Here is an 18,273-nt window from a genome sequence, read left to right on the forward strand (position 1 = left end):
AAAAACCTCTGAGAGGTCGAGGTCAGTTAACATTTCCCTTCTCTCTCTCCCTACAGGGAGACATCAGACATCATCAGACAGGGTGATCAACACAGATTCTGTGCCAAAACCAGGCTTAAACCCCAATTGAAATGGAACTATACAATCAATTTCCTCCAAGAGTGTATGGATCTAGCCCCACAGTCACTTTTCATTTCATAATTTATACACTAGTAGACCTATTTTTAGTCTTTCTTGGGTCCTGTTATCTGCAGAGTAGTAAACAGTGTGAACCGCCCTGAGACCTCCAGGTATAGGGCGGTATATAAATTTCATTAATAATAATAAGTTTCACTTGGCATTTACAAAGTTCCATGTGACTTTTCAAGCAAAGAAGGACAAAACAACAACAACAACAACAACCCACACACAAATGAGTATATTTATTCTGACAGTCTCCATGGTTTTATTTTGAGATAATTTGCCACCCTAAGACATAATTTGTTGTTTTTCGTTTTCTTGGATAAATCCTCTTCTAGCAAAATCAATGGGTATTGAAAGTCTCCATCTTTGGCAGGATTGAGCCCATGTAAAGGTGCTTCCCCTGGTTCTGGTTCTCCAGAGCAAGGGTGAGAAAGTTTTGGCTCTCCTGATATTGCTGAACTGCAACTTCCATCATACCTGTCACTGATGGGAGTTGTAGTTTGGCAGCATCTGGAGATTCAAAGGTTCTCACTAGCTGCTCTGGGGAAATAAACTGGCAATCCATGGTGAATATTTGAGTTCCCACGTGAACATAGCACTGGATGCGGGTGATGGACTTTATGTATGCTTGCATAAAACAACAACAGAACACAGTATGCTTAACATTTAACTGAAATTTTAAAAGCTATTGAGGATCCATTAAGTAGGCTGCAAAACTGGAAATTTCACATGCTACTGTATATCTGATGTAACTGTACTTTAAACAGGCTTGCAATGTGATCCTACTTTCTCACCTGTCAAACTGTAGATTGTCAACAAGGAAATTTACCTCAAGTTCCCTTCACTTGTTTGCTATCTGGCTCTTTTGAAAGGAAATGTTCATTTGGCTCTCTGATCTGTAAAGTATAATAAATCCTATTTATAATGGTATATTGAAATTTATCATTGCATGGTTGGCATCCATCTGTCTCAAGAGACAATGGTGTGTGCCTCCAGGGGTGAAGTCAAACCAATGGAGAGTCACAGTGACTGCTGTGGCTGCAGAAACTGGTAACTTGCAACTGCTGCCTCCCATGTTGTTTTTGCTGTGTTTGCAGCACCAAAGTGACCTTCCATGGTGCACAAGCCTGGGCAGTGTTTATTGAGGTCCTGGGCTGCCCAGATGACATGAGCCCCACCCACCCCATCTCACTGATGTCTCCCAAAGAAAAGGAAAGCAATGCATTTGCCCCAGCTTGGCTGCAGGAGTTGCCAAAAGGAGGTGTACAAGATGTGATCCAACCATCTTAAGGACTTCACTATGGATTTGCATAGGGTTTACTCCTTAGTCTTTTCTTCTCCCAAAGATGTCCCACAAGGCAGCAGAGAAGCAGTTTAGCATATTGTGCTAAAGATTTGCAGCTGTGGCTGTTGGGCCCCCACTGTTGAGAGACACTATTTAATAACTTGAGAAATAGATTTTTTTTTCCCCCACCGGAAATATTTCTGTTTCCCCTTTCCTTTTACATCCCCCCCTTCATTTTGTGGTATTGATCATCTAGCTCAGACTTCGGTAATTCTTGGTGGTAGTCAGAACACACAACACAAATTAAAAACAAAACACTGCATTCAACAACAACAAAGGTTTCTTTAACTCTGTGGTTTTTGGCAGCTGTTTGTTTCAGGACCTGCACTTCCACTGTGTGCGTTGATGACCAGTTTAGACTGCTGGAAGGGTTGGGTTCCATGGACTGATAGGACTGCAGGTGACTTAGAGCAGGGGTCAGCAAACTTTTTCAGCAGGGGGCCAGTCCACTGTCCCTCAGACCTTGTGGGGGGCCGGACTATATTTTGAAAAAAATATGAACAAATTCCTATGCCCCACAAATAACCCAGAGATGCATTTTAAATAAAAGGACACATTCTGCTCATGTAAAAACACCAGGCAGGCCCCACAAATTATCCAGAGATGCATTTTAAATAAAAGGACACATTCTACTCTTGTAAAAACATGCTGATTCCCGTACCGTCCGTGGGCCGGATTTAGAAGGCGATTGGGCCGCATCCGGCCCCCGGGCCTTGGTTTGGGAACCCCTGACTTAGAGGCTGAGGTAATGAACAAGGCCAGAGACTATAATCCAAGTTGAAAACTAGAGCCAGAGCTGCAATTGCTATGGTTTCAGGGTATGGCTGGTAATCAGCAGACTGGGCAAACCAAAGAATCAACTAGGGGACAGGTGCAAAAGACAACAAGCATGAGAAAATAATAAAACGGAGGCATATTAGGAGGGCAGTCAGTCAGAAAGGACAAATCTGGAACTGTTTTAAAGGAAAAGAGGGGGACCCTCCCATGTCCAATGACTTTCAGGCACTCATTGCAAAAACAATGTCACTCCTAAGTGGTTTCACTTGTCCTTGGTAGTATCACTGGATGGTGATGTTGAAGCTTGAACTTCCTCCTCTTCCCTCCACTGACTCATCGGTCTGGTGGCACATGGAGGACAGAATTGTTCCTGATACTCAGGTTTTCATGGGCAATGACTCCCTCTTGATATGGAAGAGAATGGGGTGGATGTGGCCAGGCATGTAGCAAGGGAGGGGGTGAAGGGGGCGGGCCGCCCCTAGCTCCACTCTGGTGGGTGGTGCACATGGAGGCAGTGTCCCCAGCCCCTGGCCCACCCCTTGCCTCCTCCACCTGAGCAGGAAGAAGCAGAGCGCACTACGGAACAACCCACTCCATAACGCGCTCTGCTTTAGAGTGCGCCGGCCAAGCAGAGCAGCAGCACCAACCCGGACAGACTGTGCATGTGCAGACTTGCACAGTCTGTCCTGGCTCGTCCTGGCGCGCACGTCCTGTGCGCTGTGGAGCGACGCCCCGCCCCCAGGGGGTGCCGCCCCGGGCAGCCAAGTGGCACCGTTCGCCACTGGATGCGGCAGTCCTTTAAGCTGTGAGTTTCAATGTTGCATTCATTGGTGGAGAACATTCACATCACTTCAGTATGGCTTGCTTCAGTAACATGACCGCCATTAGACTAATAATCTTAGAATGTGTGTGCATTAGTCAATAGTTCATTTTAAAAATTGAAAAATTGTATATAAGCATTTTGTGCTAAAATGCTGGTGGATTTCCACAAGGACTTAAAAAAATAATTTGCAAACTGAAATATTAGTAACTGAATTCAAGACGAGAAAACTGAACTTGACACATTCTTCTATCCCTTGTTGACCCTTGTGTAGCAAGGTTGGTGCATAGTAGGATTGTTTAACACACACACACACACACACACACACACACACACACACACACCAAAAAACCCCACTTTTTCGCATATTGATCCCACCCTGCCCTCTAGTTCTCCTTACTTGGTAGGTGGGGAAAAGGATAAACATCTTTTTCACCCACTGATTCTCCCAGTATAGGAATAATGAAGGAAGCATGTGTTTGAAATCCATTTGTGTCCTTTATAACATGTAATTCCACCCAACATATGCATGCTTTTTGGGGAAAAAAATACTGGTGATAGGAGTTCAGAGTGGTAACAAATATTATTTTTACACCAAAAACACTCTCTTACATCACTCTCATTCTCCCTTTGCTGGGGTTTTAGGTGAATGCACGTCTCCCAGAGCTCAGTTCTTCCAAATATAATCTCGAAAACAGATTTATTGCTCACCTGGATTTGAAGTGAGCTAATAGTGCAGGTCAAAAAATCAGCACCTAATCTGCAGCTAGTTGAGAGAGCCTGTTGTATGTCCTCCTGTCAGGACTGAGTGTGTTATTAGATTCTGGAGGAATTATCTCCTCCCTACCCAGACATTCCATGGGGTTCCCTCCCCCCCCCAAAAGGGGCTGTGTAATGTGATGCATATCTACTCAGAAGTAGGTAAATACACATAGGATTCGGGCCTATATAGATTTATTTATGTGTAATATAAGCTATAGTTGGGGACACGCGAACACACACACACACATTTTCTGTCAAACTGTGACACATAATATTTTAAGGTAACCTACCAAATACACACACACACACACACACACACACACACACACACACACAATTAATAAGCACAATGGTTTTTATTTAATTATTTTATCTAAATAAAATGAAGTTTGGACTTTGTAAAGCTAGTGATATATTGCAATTATTTTTATTTCCTTTTTGAGAGAAAAGAAAGATATCCTGAAGACCACTTCTTACCAAAGAGGGTTGGGGGAGAAGGAAGCCCCAGGCTATGTTTCCAGTCCCGGTATCTGGCATGTGCCCTTTGTCACTGCTGCTCCTGCTGGTCTGGGGGGGGGGGGTTGACGGGGAGGGGGGTTTAAACGGTTTGCATTTAAAATAAACTTGACTAATTTGCGCTTTCTCTAGCAATGCATGAATCAAAGCACAGCCATTTTTTTAAAAACACACTTCTCTGAAATTTACAGTGCAGTCTGCCAGCCAAATAATGTATTAAAACACACACTAGGGTATACTAGGATAAATTTTGCATCATAATGCATGTATCAGTGAACATAACATATAAAACAGTGTTATATTAGGGGAAATGGCTGTGCCAAAAAAAACCTGGCTGCAGACATCAGTATATTCGGGTAAATTTGGACTAAAATGCTGAGGTATTTTCATCAGGATTTTTTTTATTTAAAAAATGTGAATTGTTTTAGAAATATAAAAAATTGAACGTAAGCTTGGAGGTGAGGGGAGTGAAACTAAAAGAAGCTGAAACTGACAGATTTACTTATCCCTACCTTAGGGTGATGGCCGAGTGGAATCCATGGGGGAAATTGGGTTTCTCAAAGCCATATAGCCCCTACAACAGTGTCCCTCAGTGAGCTGATAATGCTCCATGGTATATTCTAGTGGACCACAGTAAGTTCTCGTTTCTCCTTTTCGGTGAAGGTTTCAGCAGGCTTCCGGGACATCAGTGGATGTGGCCTAAAAAAATGGTCATGGCGCATTGGTGATTTTACCCTGTCATATGTCCCTCCCACCTCCTAAAATTGGCTCGGGGGGTTGAGAGTGCCCCCAGAACACCACATGAGGAGAAGGAGGGGTAATCATTCCATCTGCAAAGCTGAAATGCTTGTGTGAAAGGAACAACTGTAAGAGTGCAATGTTGAATTCTACCCAGCACCTCCAAAGGCTTGATATTTGAAAGGGAAACTGAACTGAAACCAGTGTTAAATAAAATATTTAAATTTAATATCCTGTTTTGAGCATATCCCTGTTTTGAGCATAGCTTACTGTAGACAGACAGATAGAAGGATAGATGGGATCAGTGACTTTTTTTGTCATGGGTGAGGAAGATATTGAATGTAAATTTAATTTGGGATGAATAGAGGTCAATTATATATACAATTGACTAGACATTAGTCATCATTTTTTCCCCTTCAGTAAGAGATAGTACTGGCAGTATCACAACCTTTTAAGCTGTGTCTCACCTATCTCTGCTTCAAATGCATGTCAATTTTTGAAGGAAGGAAGATAAATGGGGCAGCCCTTTCTATTGTCATTGCAAGTGGTAGGAGAACATCAGATAAATTAAGGTTCACTTTCTACACAAAGCTTCTGCCAAGCTCAACCAGTGGGTGTATTATCAACTGAATCCCAGCATTCAGCGTCTCTGGATATTTCCTTTTTCTTTTTGTAATGATGAAGGATGTCCTTGACTTGTCATCTACTTTTGACTTCATTCTATGCCTGAACTGACATCCCTCAGACCACCACCCCTGCCATTAGGATTTTCTGCCTCTGAATTGTGTCCGAATTATCAGAATTCACCTGTTTTGAAAACTCACCTTTTTTTTTTTGAACAACAATTTTTGGTACTAGCAGGAACCCCACCAAACCAAACAATCCACCCAAACATGTATGCTCATATATCTTGCCCTCACTCCCTATTGACTTAAGTTTTGGCAAGCACCAAAGGACTTTCCCTGAATCTCAGTTGCACTCTTACTATTACTGCTGCATGTTGAGAAACTCTCAACGGAATCCTCCAAACCTTTGATATATACCACTTTAAAGGCTGGAACTTCAGGCTAGCCTTTCTTGCCCACTCCCTGAGGTAGAAAAGGCATTGCAAATTAGAAAGGAAAGGGATAACCACATTGCAGAGGGTTCAGTGGAGATGGGAGATGCCCACTATTGACCATCATTTCCTGCTGGAGGAGAGGTCTGCTAGGGTCTTCTTGTTTTGCTTGAAACCCCATGCTCCCTATCTAATCTTCTCCTATCAGAGGCTACTTTTCTCTTGGAGAAAGGGATATCAGGTGGTGGAATACAAGCAGAACAGACAGTGGAAATGGCCTGCCTTGAGTCTTCTCTCCGAGTTGAGCAAGAGTCTGCATAGTCAAGCAGTTTTGCTTCAAATTCAGGCAGCTTGCTCCATTGCCACATCCTATCAATGCCATGACACAACTAAACTTGATTGTTTATGTAGCACCATCATATTAATTGTGAGATTGCAGGTTGGAATGGCCTGTGTGAGAAATCCAGGAAGACTGCCCCCCGTTTAAAAAAGGGAAATGAAAAAGCAGCAAACAGGAAAATGCAGTAGCAAGAAATTCTATGCATGTCTTCTTGGAAGTAAGCCCCCTTGAGTTCAATTGGATTTTCTCTCAGGTAAGAGTGTATAAGATTGCTCTTTCAGTGTTTCAAATTGAAAATGGAGAATATTCTGTGAACTAGCACCACCTCTTCCCATTGAACTGAAATGAAGACAATTGCAGAAAAGATTGAAGCAGGTAGAAAAATTGGCAATAGCAGTGTTCTTGTACACCGTCCATTCATTTCAATGGGGTTTGCCTAGTATTACTGCTCAGGAGATTGTGCCCAATATTTTCTGCCCTGCATTTCCTTATATAACATCCATCACAATGTCAGTGGTTAGGCAAACAAGCACACTGTAAAACGGTGTTCTCTCTCTCCCCCTCTCTCTCTTATATTCACTGACTTCTTTCTAATAAGTTTGCCTCCCTGAGAGCATACATCAAACTGAACAGCAACATGTACTGAATCAAATTAAGGCACAACATTATTGAGGCAGTGAACAGACACAAAGGTTAAAGGGGAATATAGATTACTTATTTTTAGATCGTGTATGTATCAGCTCAAGTATGTGACATTGCAACATTCTGCAAAATGTTAACTTCCTATAGTGTAAACCAGCTTGTGTAAATACATACAGAGAGATGGCCTCTGATTCAGCAAAGCCATGTGAGAAAGAAGGTTATAAAGCTCTGGGCATGAACAAATAAGCCATTTGAACATTGGGTTAAATATGCACAGAGGTAGCATTGATTAATTGCTTTTGTAGCTTGGGGAAGTGAGGTTGGAAGCTAAGGTCTAAATAGTTTGCCATCTGTGGTTTCTTTTCATATAAATTCTTCACCATTAAATATTCCATTTGCACAGAAAGATTTCCACCAGCATAGCTATGTTTGGTATGTGTCCTTGTTGGTCCAGCAAAGGCTGAGCAATAGCCCAGGTGTTAAGGTAAAGGTAAAGGGGCCCCTGACCATCAGGTCCAGTCGTGTCCGACTCTGGGGTTGCAGCGCTCATCTCGCTCTATAGGCCGAGGAAGCCGGCGTTTGTCCGCAGACAGCTTCCGGGTCATGTGGCCAGCATGACAAAGCTGTTTCTGGCGAACCAGAGCAGCACACGGAAACACCGTTTACCTTCCCACCAGAGCGGTTCCTATTTATCTACTTGCACTTTGATGTGCTTTCAAACTGCTAGGTGGGCAGGAGCTGGGACCGAGCAACAGGAGCTCACCCCGTCGCAGGGATTCGAACCGCCGACCTTCTGATCAGCAAGCCCTAGACTCTGTGATTTAACCCACAGCGCCACCTGGGTCCCTACAGCCCAGGTGTTAGATATGCCTTTTTAGATATGCCAGGGTTTCACTCAGGTTACACTTGACTGGTTCATTGCGTGTCACCCTACATCAGCAGCTGTAATTGTCTCACCCAAGCCATTATGTGAATGGAAGAATGGTGTCCCTTGAACACAGTCTCTTACTTTTCCTTCAAGCTTTCCAGGTCCACACTTTAAAATCTCTATGCCCAAGCATCTTTTTTTTTTGTTTATAACCTCTGGAGCTTTCCCTGCAACAACCCACAGAAGCAGGGCAAACAACAATATGTGAAAACCATGATTTCCTGTAAAAAGCTGGTTTCCAGGGCAAAGGGAAAAAAAGAATGCTCTGATACAGAGCCTTAAAGCCCAGACATGTGCCTGGAAAGCATGAAACAAAGGTAAGTGTGAATAAGCCCTCACAAGGGAACATGAACAATGTTCTTTTTGTACAGAAAGCCCACGACTTACATTTAACTTGTGCACATTCAAGTGCTTGGCAAATAAATAAATAAATAAATACATAAGGGTTGGAAAGGGGGAAAGACGTTGAGGAAAAAAAGATTTTGCCAATCCCACCCACTGTTGCACCTAATGTGTTTTGACCATACACAATTTTGTCTTTAGGCATCATCCCCAGAACGTAACCCTGACGTAAGGTGCAGGTTTACTATATGTAAGGGAAAGTGTTGGCAGCAATGAGGCATTTTAAGCATCACTTGAGAAACCAGCCATGGCTAACAACAGCAAACTTTGGCAAATTGAAACATGAATAGCCCCCTCTGCTTTTAAAGAATCATTGCTCAGTAGTAGAGCAACTGGTTTGCATGTCGAATGTCCCAGGTTCAATCTCTGTCAGCATTTCCAAGTGGGAAACTGCAGAGAGCCCCTGTCATTCACAGAGCAGGATGGGTCTGATGTTCTATATGGCAGCTTCCTATGTTCCTAACAGTGAAAAGATACAACAATCTAAAAGTAGGGATGGGTGATAGATTAGGCTGAGTTCACATTCAAAGGTGAACTTGCCTACGGTAATTCTCTTTCCAAACTAATAAAAAAACCAAACACACATTGTCCATCTAGGCAGTGTGTACAAAATGCACACACTAGGGCAAAGTGTGCATACATCTAAAATGCAAATAATTTTAATTTTAAAAAGCAAAGTTACTTTGAAATGTGTAAAATGTAACATAGGATTGGGAAAAGGGAAAGGGGAAAAAAATAACAACCCCTGTAAGATAGCAAAATGGAGAGTTTTTTTCTACCCTTGCTGGGATCCATGTGTCTGGATCTGTGATTTTTTTTAAAAAAGGAAAAACTGGCTATGGTTGGTGAACTCTACTCTCCCTGCATTGTTTCTAAACAAGAAGAACTCTATTGTATTTCTCTTGTGGACAGGAGGCATGTCTTTTTACCATTTTTGTACTTGCTTCAAAGTCCTGGCCTTGCATCTCTATAAAGTGATTTCTATAAAAATAGCATCTAATGATTTCATTCCTTTCCCACTTTCTGCTGGTACAGTATGTAGCTAGTGATTTGAGAAAGCAAACATTTCCGAAAAGAGTGAGGAAAAATAAATATCTCTTGCAATTCAAGAAGGATGTTGACCAATTAAAAGGATTACAGAAACATTGTCCTGAGAATAATAGAAATCACCTGCAAACCAAACACTTTTGGTGTCCTTCACCCTCACTGGGGCAGTAGGTGGCTTTTGCAGCTGTTTAGGAGAAGGAGGCCTGGCACGAACACCCTGCTTAACGAAATTTCCGCTTAACGAAATGATTTTTCGAGCGGAGGTTGCCTCGCTAGACGAATGCGTTTTCGTCTAGCGAATCGCGGTTTCCCATAGGAATGCATTGAAATTCAATTAATGCGTTCCTATGGGCAAAAAACAATTCAAAAAAAATTCAATGCATTCCTATGGGACTCGCTAGATGAATTTTTTCGTTATAAGAAAAGACCCGTGGAACGAATTAAATTCGTCTAGCGAGGCACCACTGTAGTTCCTTTCCCCACAGAACTCTGGGAAATGTAGCTCTGGAAAGGGAATGGGAGCCTGTAGGATGGGACTTACCTTCTAGAGTCTAGACGTAAATAAAAACTGTCTTAAACCAAATCACAACACCGTCCCTTTCAAGCTTGGCACTGTTTATCAGATTGTATCTTGACTGGAAGTGACTCTCTAAACTTTCAGCCAGGAGGTTTTTTTCTCAGGCTTCCCCCGAAATGCTAGGATATGAACCCAGGAGCATTCCATGCCAGACATGTGCTCTGTTGTTGAGCTAGAGATTTTCTATGTATATTTTTCATAGAACCATAAATCCTGAATACCAGCATGCTTGGTTGCAGATAGTCCAGGCCCTATAGTTTTCCAGTGACCTTTTAAGCTTAATAGTGTCCTTTAGAGTGGAATTTTTGTATCCTCTGATAGAAAAAAACTCTGTAAAGCAAAGCTTATATACGTGTATGTCCTGAGTTCAGAGTTCAGTAGCTGAAGCAGTTCTGATTGCAGTCCATAGGTTCTAACTCTAGTTCTTAAATCTTAGGGACAGTGAAATAAGAACTAAAGGTACAAAACTGGTTTCCTAAAACCCACAACAGGCAGAATTAATGGAAACAAACAAACAAACAAACAAACAAACAGTTTCACAAAGTGAAGGATGCATATATATTTACAATCCCCCCCCCACACACTTGGAGGTCTGGTTTACACAGCATATGTTCCAGGAAACAGCTAAGAAGGTAGACTCCCCTTCCTTACTGCAAGAAAACTCTAGGAAACTCACCTCACATGTCAAGAATCACACTGGTATATGCATCTTATGTGGCTAACCATATGAATAATGCCAATTAACAGCAAGTCAGTTTTCAATGGATCAAAGCAAAACCTGCGCTGGTCATCCAAAACTGCATTCTGTCAGCTGTGGAAGAACAAGGAAGCTGTCATGTGAGTTTCTGACATAAATGACAAAAACACATGCTGGCATGTCAAAGAAATGCCTAGGTTTTTGATGGGTGTCAGATTGCAAAGGCTTATAATGTGCAAGTCCAAATCGGACAGGGCGGAGAATGCAATCTCTTGCCGTAAAAAAAAAAAAAAAACAAGGAACTGCAAACTTAGCCCCCTATTGCCTGCTACATTTTGGTGCCTGTGAAAAACTAGGGGATCTTATCTTGACAAGCAAATGAACTGATGTTCTCTGATTTTATTTTATTTTTAAAGATTTTGTCAATGAAAGTTAGGTTCTCTTTGGGAGGTTTGATCCACTTTGATGTTCAACTGTGTGTTTTTTCTGTGTGTGTTTTTAAATTAAAAATACATTTGAAGGGCTAACTCTGAACCAAAACCAGCTCTGGGTGAGGTGTTTTTCTGCAAAAGTGAGAGTGGAGGGAGGCTTAACTCTCTGCCTCCCCCTCCCCCATTCCTCCATAACTTTCCCCTTTCACCAAGCTATCTCAACCACCAACCTCACCTGCACATTCCACTTGAACCTTTACACAGGGCTGGCATCAGTGGCTGACAGCGTTGGACACCTGCCAATGCCCTCACCACAGCAGGGAACCTACCTCCAGCCCTCTTGCATTGCTCTTCCTCCTCCCTGATATTTCCACCTGTTCACCTGTCATTTTCAAACATATGATGAAAAGTAACAGCAAGAAGTGGAAGGAACACCAAGCTCCTCTCTACTTGTCATCTCCTTCTGGACAGTGGTGCAAATTGGGCTCAAAGGGAGGGAGAGCAACTGCATGGATAGTGCCAAGGAGGAGGAGACCTACTTAGAGAGGAGTCCAGTTTGGTTATCTTGCCCAGCAGTGTATGCCAACATTGCCCAACAGTGTAAGCTAGCACTGTCTTTATCCTTAAAAGCCACCTGTTCGCCATACAAATAGTACACCCTCTCAGTGTGGCTATTGTTGGAAAAGGCTGGTCATCAGAGCTTCTCATCATGCTTTTTCCATGAGGCACTGGAAGTTCCTCTGCACAGACCTTTCCTATGCTCACCAAAATGTGAAATCCCGGGGGTGGGGTGGGGTGGGGGGGAGATACAAATATTCCAGAGCAATATTTAGAATGTAGCCTTATAATGGCCTGCTACACTATGGCTTGGGCAACCAGCCAGATGGGTGGGGTGTAATTATCATCATCATCTGATTTGGTGCAAGAGCATAAGGCATGGGATTTGGAGTTTCTCCTCTTGAAGGATCCCTTGTCATTGGGCTCTGGCACTGACAACAGATCTGTCTATAGATCAATAAACAGATAGGTAGAGCTGCAAACATATATAACTCACTTTGGAACTCCAAAGTGGCTTTATAGAAATCAAAATCACACAAGATTATACAAAAATTAGTTCTTGTAGCATTGCGGTGAAGAGCATGGGCTACAAATTGGGAACTGCTAAACATTGTTTGCTTGGACTTTCATAAAGCTTTTGACAGCAATGTCAAAAGATGGTCAAGATAACTTGGCAGTCATAGAATAAGAAGACAGCATCACAACTGGGGATGAGTGTTTTTTGCATTCATGTCCTGCTTGAAGGCATCCCGTCGGCATCTTGTTGGCCACTTTTAGAACTATGCTTAACTAGATTGTTGTTTGACATGATCCAGCAGAGTTCTTCCTTTGTTCTCAACAAAAGGATGTTGATCTTGGTAAAGAAGCATTAATTTTATTCTATGCCAGACGGGAACATTTCATACTTGGTTTGAGACTCTGGGCATTTTGCATTCAGGCATAGGATCTCAAGTAGAAAAATTGAAGGATCATGTCAAAGAAGCCTAAATGTAGTGAGATTAAGTTTACTAACCGGTAAGATTGACTTTGGAAAGAATAGAGAGAAATGGATAACACCACTGATGATGACAATGAGCTTTCTTGAGTGTGTGGAGGGAACACTTTGAAATATTCTGCATACAAGCTATAAGGTAGCACCATTCTTGTCTTGTTTTAAGCCACTGAGAATGATTGATTAGCTACAGTTCTTTGGCTTTGAAACACTAAATATGGCTAAGATGAGTGTGTGCTTAGTTGTTTAAGGTTCCCAGCATCTGTTCTAACAATCCTCTCTTCTTATTTAAAAATAAAAAGACATTTTTGAATTAGCAAATGGTAGCATGGATTTTGAAACGGATATGAAATAAAACAGATTATGCACTAGGGGATTTTTTTCTCTCCACTAACTTATTCTAACACATTTTTCAAATTCAAGACTCTTTGTGTCACAGTGTCTCAGAGGGCATTGCGGACCGCAGCAGTGAAAATTGAATGGAACACGTGGAGGGCTTCAAGAACAGCCACAGCTGCTTTCACTGAACTCACAAGAGTGCATTGAGTAACTGTGTGCAACTCATACGATATACTGAACTAATTTTGCAAACGAGGCTACGTGCACTGCTCCATTTAGGGAATGAAGTTATCATTCTGCTCTGTCACTGAGCTATGAAACCTCCCCATACCAAATTAACATGGTCGTTATGGTACATTCCTGCTAGGAAGTTGCAGTCATCCATTTAACTGATAGAATAATCACCTCAAGTCTGGCCACTGCTATTTTGATTCACCCCTGGTGAATTCTGCAAGTTTAGACCATGGGCCCTGTAAATGTTTGAACCTTTGCAAGTTGAGGGCTTGCAAGGGCTCTTGCAAAGCATCTACTACAGCAGGGGTGAGAAATCTTTTTTGGCTCTGGTGGCCAGATCCAACTTTGATAGGTCAGTGGGGAAGACCCTGCTGTCAATCACATGATGTAATAACTGACAGTTAGGTTGACCAGCCCACCTGTTAAAATCTTTTGTGTGGAGTCCCTAAGCTTGTTAACCACATTGCATGGGGTGGTGCTAGTTCTGTGCTTTGGAAACTTCCCAATGTATCTCATTTTCACCTCCCAATGTATCTCATTTTCACCCATGCTTCTCATTCCATCCCTGACATTGGAGGTAGAAAGGGGAAGTGTGGGGAGGCAATGGTAGCAATGGAAAGGAGAAGCAATTTTCCCTCCTTGGGCAAGGTACAGTATGCTCCTACTTCCCATCAGCTGTTTCCCATACATACATCATACATCTGTCTCTAAGAAAGAACTAACTGACTTCTCCGCTTCCTGAAGTCAGTGCGGGGAAAGCATTTTGGGGAGAGAATGGAGCCGGAAGGCTGGCCCTTCGCCTCTCCGCCAAATGCTCCCAGGGGCTCTTGTGTGGCCCTAGCCCCAGTCATGGGTACGGATGAAAGCATGTCGAGCCCCTGGATTCCTTTAACGGAAGTCACCCTTGCAGCAACAGCATTGGAGGGGCCGGCACAGCCAATCCTGGCCTCTCCACCAACCAACAGCATTGAAGGGACCGGCACAACCAATCCTGGCCCCTCCACCAACCAACACCATTGGAGGGACCGGCACAACCAATCCTGATCCCTCCATCAACTGCGTTATTAACCAACTAGCTGGCCCGGCCACACATTGCTGTGGGTCATCCCTGTGATTCCCCCCACTCTGTCCCGATCCATGACGTATCCCACCCCTCCTCCCTCCAACCCACTGGCTCATCCCTGTGTTTCGGTAGGACACCCTTCCCTCTGTTTTCCCCAGGGAGTGTTGTCCCCTCCCCCCTGTATCACCATACATTGACCCCTGCACATGCACCGTGAACATTTTTATATATTTAGATTAACAATTTTTGAAATAAGAACATGAGAAGCAGAAGTTATTATTGTTTAATTTTATTTTTGGGGTTGTCATTTATTTTGGTGGGTATTGTATGATTTGGGCATTGTTGTGTGTTTTGGTGTGTGTGTGTGTGTTTTGTTATTTGGATTTTCTAATTTTGGAGTAAGTGACCCAGAGAACCTAGAGAACTACTTTAATAATCCCCACCCGGGGGGGGGGGTCAAATAGCGAAGACCCACAGCCCCGTAGCAACAGAAGGCGAGTTCCTCCGAGGACTTAAACTGGGGAGAGAAAGTGCATGGTTTTTTTTTTTAAAGACGCAAAGGCTTGCGATCAGTCATAGTATAAAGCGTAGGTTAAAAGGGGCATGACTGCCCTTACTTAAAATGGCCGCCGGAGCCTCGCATGTGACACAACGCCCACTAAATTTTAAAGTAAAAACCCCTTGCCGTGCCCCCAAGTGCGTTGATGTGGGTTATTCCCCCCCCCAGGCCTAGTGGGGGCCTGGCAGGGGCCTACATAAAACAAAGGCCGTGCTGCGACCTGTGATCCATGTGCTTGCCCTCCCCCCCTGGGCCTAGTGAGGGCCTGGCAGGGGCCTACATAAAACAAAGGCTGTGCTGCGGCCTGCGACCCGGGCACTCACACTCCCCCCAGGCCTAGTGGGGGCCTGACAGCCTGGCAGGGGGATACATAAAACAAAGGCTGTGCTGCGACCTGCGATCCGGGCACTCCCCCTCTCCCCCCAGGCCTAGTGGGGGCCTGGCAGGGGCCTACATAAAACGAAGGCCGTGCTGCGACCTGCAGTCTGGGTACCCCCCTTCCCCCCAAGCCTAGTGGGGGCCTAGCAGCCTGGCAGGGGCCTAAGGGTCTGGTAATGGTCGCCTTGGTGCTTTCAGTTGCTTGGTTGATGATGTCATTATTTGGTTTGTGGGTGTGGTGTAGATTTCACAGGAAGGGAGGGGGTGTACTGTGGGAGGAATTCCACTTGAGGGCACTGTTTTACTTTGTTGAAAAACAGGTTTTTACGTGTGAGATGTGTGGTTTTTTTCTTTCTTTCTAACAACACTCGGGGAGTGGCCTAGATCGTTGTGTCAAAATTTCAGGACAATTGGTCAAGCGGTTACGGAGAAAAGTGGAGCCCGCACTTTCATGATTTTTACATATATATATATATATAGAGAGAGAGAGAGAGAGAGAGATACCTAACCGCAACCTTACAAGTTGTGACGAATAGCAAGGTCAAACGCAACAGCCTAGTTAAAGGGAGGGTAGGCAGGTGATCTGAAGCTCGCAGCAAAAGGGAAAGAGAAAGCCCACGCTGCGAGCAAGGAATAAAAAGCCAATGGGCTGTCCCCAATATTGCAACATCCAAATCTTCCCAACAACTCGCATCCACCAATTGCAGCCCTGGTCATCTAAACGATCCCACCCAACAGGAGGGAGGTTGTCCTGATAGCCCCCACCGCAACTCAGGCTGTCCATGAAGAGGAATCTGCTTTGCCCCACAAGCTGGAGTTTCCACACTCCTGTGCTACAGCTTTCCAACTGAACTTGATCCAAGGCCCAGGCTATACCTTGGTGGAGAAAAGTACTGGTATATGCTGTGGGCTCCCATGGATCTTAACAGAGTATTTCCTGCCACTGGGGGCCTTCTCAGCAGAAACTACATTTCCAGCAGCAATTTCCCCACCAAGGATTCTAGGACCTGCAGGCCAATAGGAAAAACATGTTGTTTTGAAGCCCAGGAGTATGTGCTGTCACTTCTGTTGCCATTTCCTCCATTCTAGTTCTTGGGGGAAAGAAAGGGGAGGCTGTGACAGTGACTCATGGAATCAAGTGACTCATGGAATCAAGTGACTCATGGAATCAAGTGAGTTTCACACCACGGTTGCATTCAGAGTGTGTTCTCTACCACAGGGAGATGACCCTTTCTGCTCTGTGATCCTGCATGCCATGCAAAGCTACCCATTTCAAAGATTTGCTGCAATAAACACATATCTGGCAGAATGCATCTGCACTTCCATGCATGCATATATTAGTGAAACCATCCATTGCTTCCGTATAGACAGGACCCAAGCATAATTACAATGCATCGATAAAGAAAAATGGTTTTGACTTGAGTGCCTTTATAGTCTCTGAATTGCAGTTCACACCTCTCTAGCAGTGCAAGCAATTTTTCCATTTCTTCTAATGCCTCAAAAATTATAGTCTTTTTCTCAACAATAAATCTAAATTACCATCTTCCTCCTGCCTCTGTCTTGTGCCTCCTTCCCACACATGCCTCGTAAAAATCACTTCTGGAAATTTCCAGGCTCATTCAGCAATGACCGGTGTAAGAGCTACAACAAATTTTGTGTCCCAGAAGTAGGGCTCCTGCATACTAATATACTTTGTACTACACAAGGTTAGTTTTTTTAAAATAAAATAAAATAAAAAATACTGATAGATGGAAATTGCAGCCTATTGAAGAAACAGGTGTTTTGGTCAAAATCTCTGCAAGCTCTCCTTTGAAAGAGATTGGACAAGATCCAGAAAGGAGAATGCCACTGGGTTTGCTGAGAGTTGCAGAGGAGTCTTATTACATTCCATTTCAATATTGCCTATGTTAAAACTGAAATGGTTTATTAAATGTCTGCATTAAAAAAAAAAGTAGTAGGAGGAGAAGAAGAAGTGGTATTTGGTAAAACAGCTGACACCCAGGATACTTTGTAGCACATTCTCTGGCTGTTAACTGGAAGGTTGGTCATTCATGCCCACCCAGGACAGGAATTCTGTGGCCTGGATTCCTGCATTGCAAACAAAATAAGAATTGTCGTTGGAATTTTGCCTATAGGAACATGCAAAGTAATTTTTGAGTGTTACTACCTTCTGGTGCCTGAGGTATTCAGTGGAATAAGTTTTGCTAAAATCGTCCAAGGAGAGGAAGGTAGACACTAGACTTTGACAGATAATTAGAGCACGCTCACATCTGCAGCACGTTTTTAATGCTCACTTTACAGTCATGGATGTCCCTAAATAATCCGAAGAACGATAGTTAGTTAACAGTTGCAGACAGTTGTTAGCAGACCCTCCATAGGGCTAAAATTCCCTGCATCCTTAACAAACTATGGTGCCTGGGATCCTTTGGAGGAAAAAGTGACAGGTAAATTAGTGTTAGAGTGCATTAAATGTATGGTGTTAATGTGTCCCAGGTGTCCCATGATGTGTGTGTGGGGGGTATGGGTTTCTGGATGTCCCAAATGGTTGCATAAAAAAAAAAAAACATTCAGCCCTAGTTTTGTTTGTGTGGGTTGGTGAGAGGGAGAGAAAGTGGGGGAGCATAAGTTACAGAGCAGTTTCACTTCTAAACTGCGTGGAAACATCGATAATGGATCTATGGGACACATTAACATACCAACATAGCTAATGAAGGCAATAATAGTACAAATAAATAAGGGAACAGATCACACACATGGACAGAAATCAAGAGATAGAGCATGATAGAGTCACAGAGGGAGAAAAAGGAAGAAAAGGAAATTGTTCTGTTATTATCTGTGTGATGAGCTCCTTTCTTGTACTCCTCTTCAATCTAGTTCTAAAAATGCAAC

The sequence above is a fragment of the Zootoca vivipara genome, chromosome Z2 (assembly GCF_965207765.1).
Source record: "Zootoca vivipara chromosome Z2, rZooViv2.hap1.1, whole genome shotgun sequence".
In the NCBI taxonomy this organism is placed as follows: domain Eukaryota; kingdom Metazoa; phylum Chordata; class Lepidosauria; order Squamata; family Lacertidae; genus Zootoca; species Zootoca vivipara.